Raw genomic sequence first — 6,017 nt, forward strand, 5'->3', positions numbered from 1 at the left:
CGAGGGACGGGCCGTGGTACTCAGAGCTGAAACCTGGCATTTTGAATATCCTAGCTTCGAATCTCCTGAGCTTTGCCTGAGACTGAGAAGCTCTCTTCGAGGGGCAGCCTTGGGGAGATTTGACAACAGGGTCACGCTGCCCAGTTGTCTCCTCTTTCCCGTGGGTAGGGTTTCAAGGCCTTTCCTTATCCTGATCATTCCCCACTGAACCTTTAAATGTGGTGCCTGCCGAACCCAACACTCCCTGTAGTGCCTGGAGTTGAGCAGTGATACACCCCGATACCAAATTTCACCTCTGTGTAATGATCCAAGCCTTAGAACCACCTTAGAGGGACTCTGAAAAATTAGGGAAGGAAAAATAAATCACTATCCTCTCATCACCTTGACAACCACAGTGATGCTGTGGCCTGGGTGGCCCCAAACAATGCTGACTCATCCTGAATGTACCGTTGATGAAAATCCCCAAGGCTGTTTTAGTCCTGCTACTGTTTAGCCACGTCATCCTGGCCCTTTCCTGTTGGCCAGGGGGCCCAAGAAGAGGGCCTGACATTCGGATCTGTTCACTTTATCCATAGACAGCTGTCCGGTGCTATCTTCTGGTGTCTGGAGTCCACGGGCAAAGACTTTACTAACCCTTCCCGCTTTGTGTGATCTATATGGAAATTTGAGTCTTGGATGACAACATTCCATAGTAAAACCACACTCACTGATGACGTATCTCTTCTGTATCAGTTTCCTGTGGCTGCTGTCACAAGTTACCACAAAGGTGGTGACTTGGACAACAGAAATTTGTCCTCCCAGTTCTGGAGGCCAGAACTCTGACTGATGTCAAGGCATCAGCCAGGCTGTTCTCCCTCCAGTGGCTCGAGGGGGGATTCTGTCCCTGGCCTCTTCCACCTGTCTGTTCTTTTCTATTCCTTTAAAGGCACCTGGCTTTCCTGGTGGTCATGGGAATGGAATGAAACACCAGTTCTCAACCTCATCCTGCAGCAACACAGCCAAGCGAGGGCATCTGTGGCTGCTACATGCCTTGCTGCTTCATGCAGGGAGTCCTGCATGAACATTGCAGCTGCCGGTTAATGCAATTCCTGGTGCCCCAGCTACACCCATGACACGCTGGGATTGACCCCCTCCCCACCATGGACTTGCCCTCCCCCCCAACACACATACAACATAGAAAGCTACTGTGTACAAATGTCTGCACAGAAGTCCAGGAATTGCCCAGGGCTGTCACTGTCCTCCCCTCCGCTCTGACCCTCCTCCTATCACGACTATCATGCTTTCATCCAGACAGCTCTATTTTTCGGTTTCCACCTGTCATCAAGCCCAGGATGCCCTACAAGTACAGGGAGTGGGTTGGCCAGGTATAGGAGAAGCTCCAGTTGTCCTGCAAGTGTGTGGCAGGCCTTGGGCAGGCCTGGTAGATAAGCTTGGCCCCACTGCAGGAGCCACATCCTGGCCACCCTGACAGAGTTGCAGTGAGGTTGTGCATATATGATGCTGACAGTGACCCTATGACCTGTGGGTGGTGGAACAGGTGTGTTACTAAGAAACCGTACCTGAAAGCCAGAACTTAGATTTAGATGTCACCGCTTCCTTTTGCAACCATGTAAAGTAATTGTGCTGGGTTTTTGAAGATGGGCCTGGGCGCCTAAGAGGTTAGGTAAGGCCCACTTTGGGACTTCCCACAACCTGGCACCTCTCACCTGGCCTGGAAGACTGTCAGGAGGACCTGGGAGAAGCCACGTTCACCAAGCATCCCCAGCCTGATGCCGCCATGAATGCTCGCTGACAGTGCAGCCTCTGTGTTTCCACACTCACTGGTAGCTGCAGCCAGATGTGCATGTGAGAAGGCTCATTTCACTCGCCTCCAGCCGAGCCATCTGCCAGGCCACTTCAGCATGTCATCGCACCGGGCAGGGAGGCTGCCACTTGTCTCCGTGTGAGCATGCTGCCAGAGTTGCCAGAACCTCTTCCATTTCAAGAGCAGTTAGATGATCTAGATTTTTATGTGAACACATCTGAATGTATAAAGACATAACTAGATGTAAGCACTTTTTAAAATTAAAAAACAATAACAAAAGCAAGAATACACACTTCGCACCATGTGGCCAAACGCTATCTGGGCTAAACCACATCTGTTTGTGGGCTGTGGTCACGGGCCACCAGTTCTGGTCTCCTCAGTACTGAAATTCTGCTCTCCAACCCCCTACACTGGCTGTCAATGTTAAACTCATGCCTGTCACTTCTAGCTTCAGTGACAGTCACTTTTAGCTTCAGAACGACGCTACTTCCTCTATCTACAAGAGGCAAATAGCCCCCACGTTTTCCCCGGGGAAGCAGATCCCCAGGACTTTCCCTAGTCACCTCACCCTAGGTCCTGGCCCTACACACTTCAGGGATGGAGACGGATCAGAAAGATAGAAACGGTGTTCCTATTTTCTTTGATGCTTTCCTCGCTTGGTTTTTTCCTGCTGGTCACATTGCTATAAGGACACGTTCCCTTCATCGACCACACCCCAAAGGTCACTGGCGGCAGGTCAGCACTCTCACGTGCAAGGCTCAGCCCTCTGGGATGACATCTGTCATATTCGCCACCCTGGAGCCCTTGCCAAGGCAGGACATAGTTAAGTCTGATGTGTCATGTACTTTGTCACCACACCTTGGTGAGTTTCCTCCAAGGACAGGTGGGGAGGCAGCGAGTCAGAACATCTGGGAGAGACTGGGACACCCCAGTCTCTGCCCACCTCATCTAAAGCACTTGTCCCTGACTGACGTGACTGAAATAGAATGAGGGTGGAGAGCTCTGCTTTCTCGCCATCACCCAGCCTTATGCATCGCCCCTTCAGGGGCTTGTCCCATCCGTCACAGCTTGGCTTCTTACCGGCTTGGCTTCTTACTGGCTATAAAATTTTAACAGCCCAGATTTGGATACTCTACAGCTTTTGCAAGACTCCATTTATGTTAGCTTTTAGCCTTCCTGATGCTATTCTTACAAATCTTGGCTTGGGACACTCTTTCCATTCATTTATTTAACAAATGTTTATTGAGCTCCACCTGTTTGCTAAGCACTGGGCAGTCACTGGGCATAAAACAGTGAAAAGTTAGACAAGTCTCTTCAGCAAATGGTGCTGGAACAACTGGACAGCCGTATGCAGAAAGTGAATCTAAGGCACAGACTTTACACCCTTCACAAAATTTAACTCAGAATGGATTATAGACCTAAATGTAAACCATAAAACTATCAAACTAGCAGAGGGTAAAAACCTACATACACTTGGGTGATGCTTTTCCACATATAACACCAAAGAGATGATCTGTGAAATAAAAAATTGTTAGCTGGATTTCATTAAAATTAAAACTTCTGGGGGTGGCCGATTAGCTCAGCTGGTTAGAGTGCTGATAACACCAAAATTGCCCGTTCGATCCCTGCATGGGCCACTGTGAACTGTGCCCTCCTTAAAAAAAAAAAAAAAAAAAAAAAAGCCCTCCTTAAAACCAAACAAACAAAAAATCTGCTCTGCAAAAGACAGCGTCAAGACAATTAGAAAACAAGCCACAGACTGGGAGAAAATATGTGCAAAAGATACATCGAATAAAGGACTGTTACCCAAAATATACAAAGAACTCTTAAAATTCAACAGAAAATAACCTGATTTAAAAAAATGAGCCAAAGACCTTAACAGACACCTTGCCAAAGTAGATACACAGATGGCAAATAAGCAAATGAAAAGATGCTCCACACCGTATGTCATCAGGAACATGCAAATTAAAACAACCTATTAGAATGGCCGAAATCCAGAACACTGACACCACCAAATGCTGGCGAGGATGTGGAGCAACAGGAACCCTCATTCGTTGCTGGTGGGGATGCAAAATGGTGCAGCTGCTTTGGAAGACAGTTTGGGGGTTTCTTACAAAACTAAATGCACTCTTACCGTCCAATCCAGCAATTGTGTTCCGTGGTATTTATTGAAAACTTACATCCACACAAAAACCTGCACACGGATGTCTACGGCAGCTTTATTAATAGTTGTCAAAACTTGGAAGCAACCCCTTCAGCAGGTGAATGGATAAACTGTGGTCCATCCAGACAATGGAATATTCCTTAACGATAAAAAGCAATGAACTATCAGGCCATGAAAAGACATGGAGGTAACTTAAATGTATATTACTAAGTGAAAGAAGCCAGTCTGAAAAGGCTGCATATGGCATGATTCCAACTATATCACATTCTGGAAAAGACAAAACTATGGAGAGAGTAAAAAGGTGAGGGGGTGTGGGGGTGCGCGGGGGGAGGAGAGATGAATCGGCAGAGCACGGAGGATGTGAGGGCAGCGCAACACTCTGTCTGATGATGTGACGAGGGGCCCACGTCACTAACACTTGTCCAAACCCACAGAATGTACCACCCCCAGAGTGGACCTTGGGTGATGAGGATCTGTCAATGGGCTTCATCGTTGGAAAAAGAAAATGGACCGTTCTGTTGGGTGATGTCAATAACGGGGGAGGCAATGCCTGTGTGGGGGCGGGGGGTGTACAGAAATCTCTGTGCCTGTCCCTCCATTTCCTTGTAAACCTAAAATTGTTCTAAAACATTAAATCTTTTTAAAAAAAAGTTCAACAAGGTCCTTGACCCAATGGAACATCTATTCTACTGGGGAGAGACAATCAACCAGTAATTAAGAGTATTATGTGCTCTGAAGACATTAAAACAGGACACTGTGACAGACATAAGGTGCTGAGACTCCATCAGGCAACTACTGAGGATGATCAGGGAAGGTTTTGGAGAGGAGGAGACATTTCAGTTGAAACCTAAAGAGAAGCAGCCAGCATGCTGTGACTTGGAGGAAGAGCAGCTCTGGCAGAGGAAACAGCACAGACAAAGGCCCTGAGGCAGGAAGTAGCTCAGCACAGGAGGGGAACAGGAAGAAGGTCCCTGTGGCTGGACCTGAGTGGACGTGGGGCTGCAGTGAGGCTGGAGGAGTGCAGGGGTCAGGTATCGATGGGCTTTGGGTCCAGGTGAGGGCTGCCTCTTAACCCAATCACACTGCAGGGCTCTAGGAGGGGACTGCTGAGGCCTGATTTTGATTTAGTCCGAGGTCTGTGTTCCTCTCAATCTCGACTCACCTGTGGGCTCTCTATGGCACCACACATGCTTCTTGCTGATGACCCTACTTCCTTCCTCACAACAGCACTTGCACAATCTTAATTGCATTCTGAGAACTTCCCCAGTCACTCAGGAGCCTGGGCAGTGGTTTACCCCGAGTTGGGTTACTATGAACCAGTTGTCCCTGCCACCAGTCCTCCCCCCTCCACTGGGCCTCAGCCTCTGCATCTGAGAAGTGGGCATGTGGGACCAAATGATGCACATGGCATTTCCAGTTCTATCATTTTGGCTTTGGATTGTGATCGGAAGAGGATGCAGCAAACGTGGGATCAGAGGAGAAATGAAAGTGAAAGAGGAGGAATTTCCTCCAGGCTCCAAGCCGGCTGGCAGAGGTGGGGGTGGGGAGGAGTAGGCAGGGAAGAAGGGAGATTTTTAGAAAGCTGGGAGGGCAGGGACTCTGTGGCCCAAACTTTCATTTCTCCTAAAAACACCCCATCGCACCATGTGACGCAGCCAGGCCACAGAAGCAGTAAAAGAGGAAGTGAGGGGTTCCCAGGATTTCTCAAGAAGCAGAGAGCTGGACAGAGGCTGAGCCGGGAGGGAGCACCAGAGGGGACGTGGAGGAGTGGCAGGGCAGGCTCTCAGGGAACAGGGAGGCGGTGGAGGAGACAGCAGAATGAGCCCCTGTGGGAGGGTTTCCCTCCCCGGAGTGCGAGCCAGGTGTCACAGGGGAGGTCACGACAGTTAAGAAAGGGCGACCAACCGGGGGGACCAAGTGGAAAGGAAGGGGAAGGGCAGAGAAGCGGAGAGACAAAGGGTGGACGGCGGGAGGGCGGGGCGGGGGGGTGGAGAGTCTGGTGGAGGAGGAAGAGTTAGGGGTGGGAGGAAGGAAGAAGAGAGAGTTGAG

Source organism: Rhinolophus ferrumequinum, chromosome 11 (assembly GCF_004115265.2).
Source record: "Rhinolophus ferrumequinum isolate MPI-CBG mRhiFer1 chromosome 11, mRhiFer1_v1.p, whole genome shotgun sequence".
In the NCBI taxonomy this organism is placed as follows: Eukaryota; Metazoa; Chordata; class Mammalia; order Chiroptera; family Rhinolophidae; genus Rhinolophus; species Rhinolophus ferrumequinum.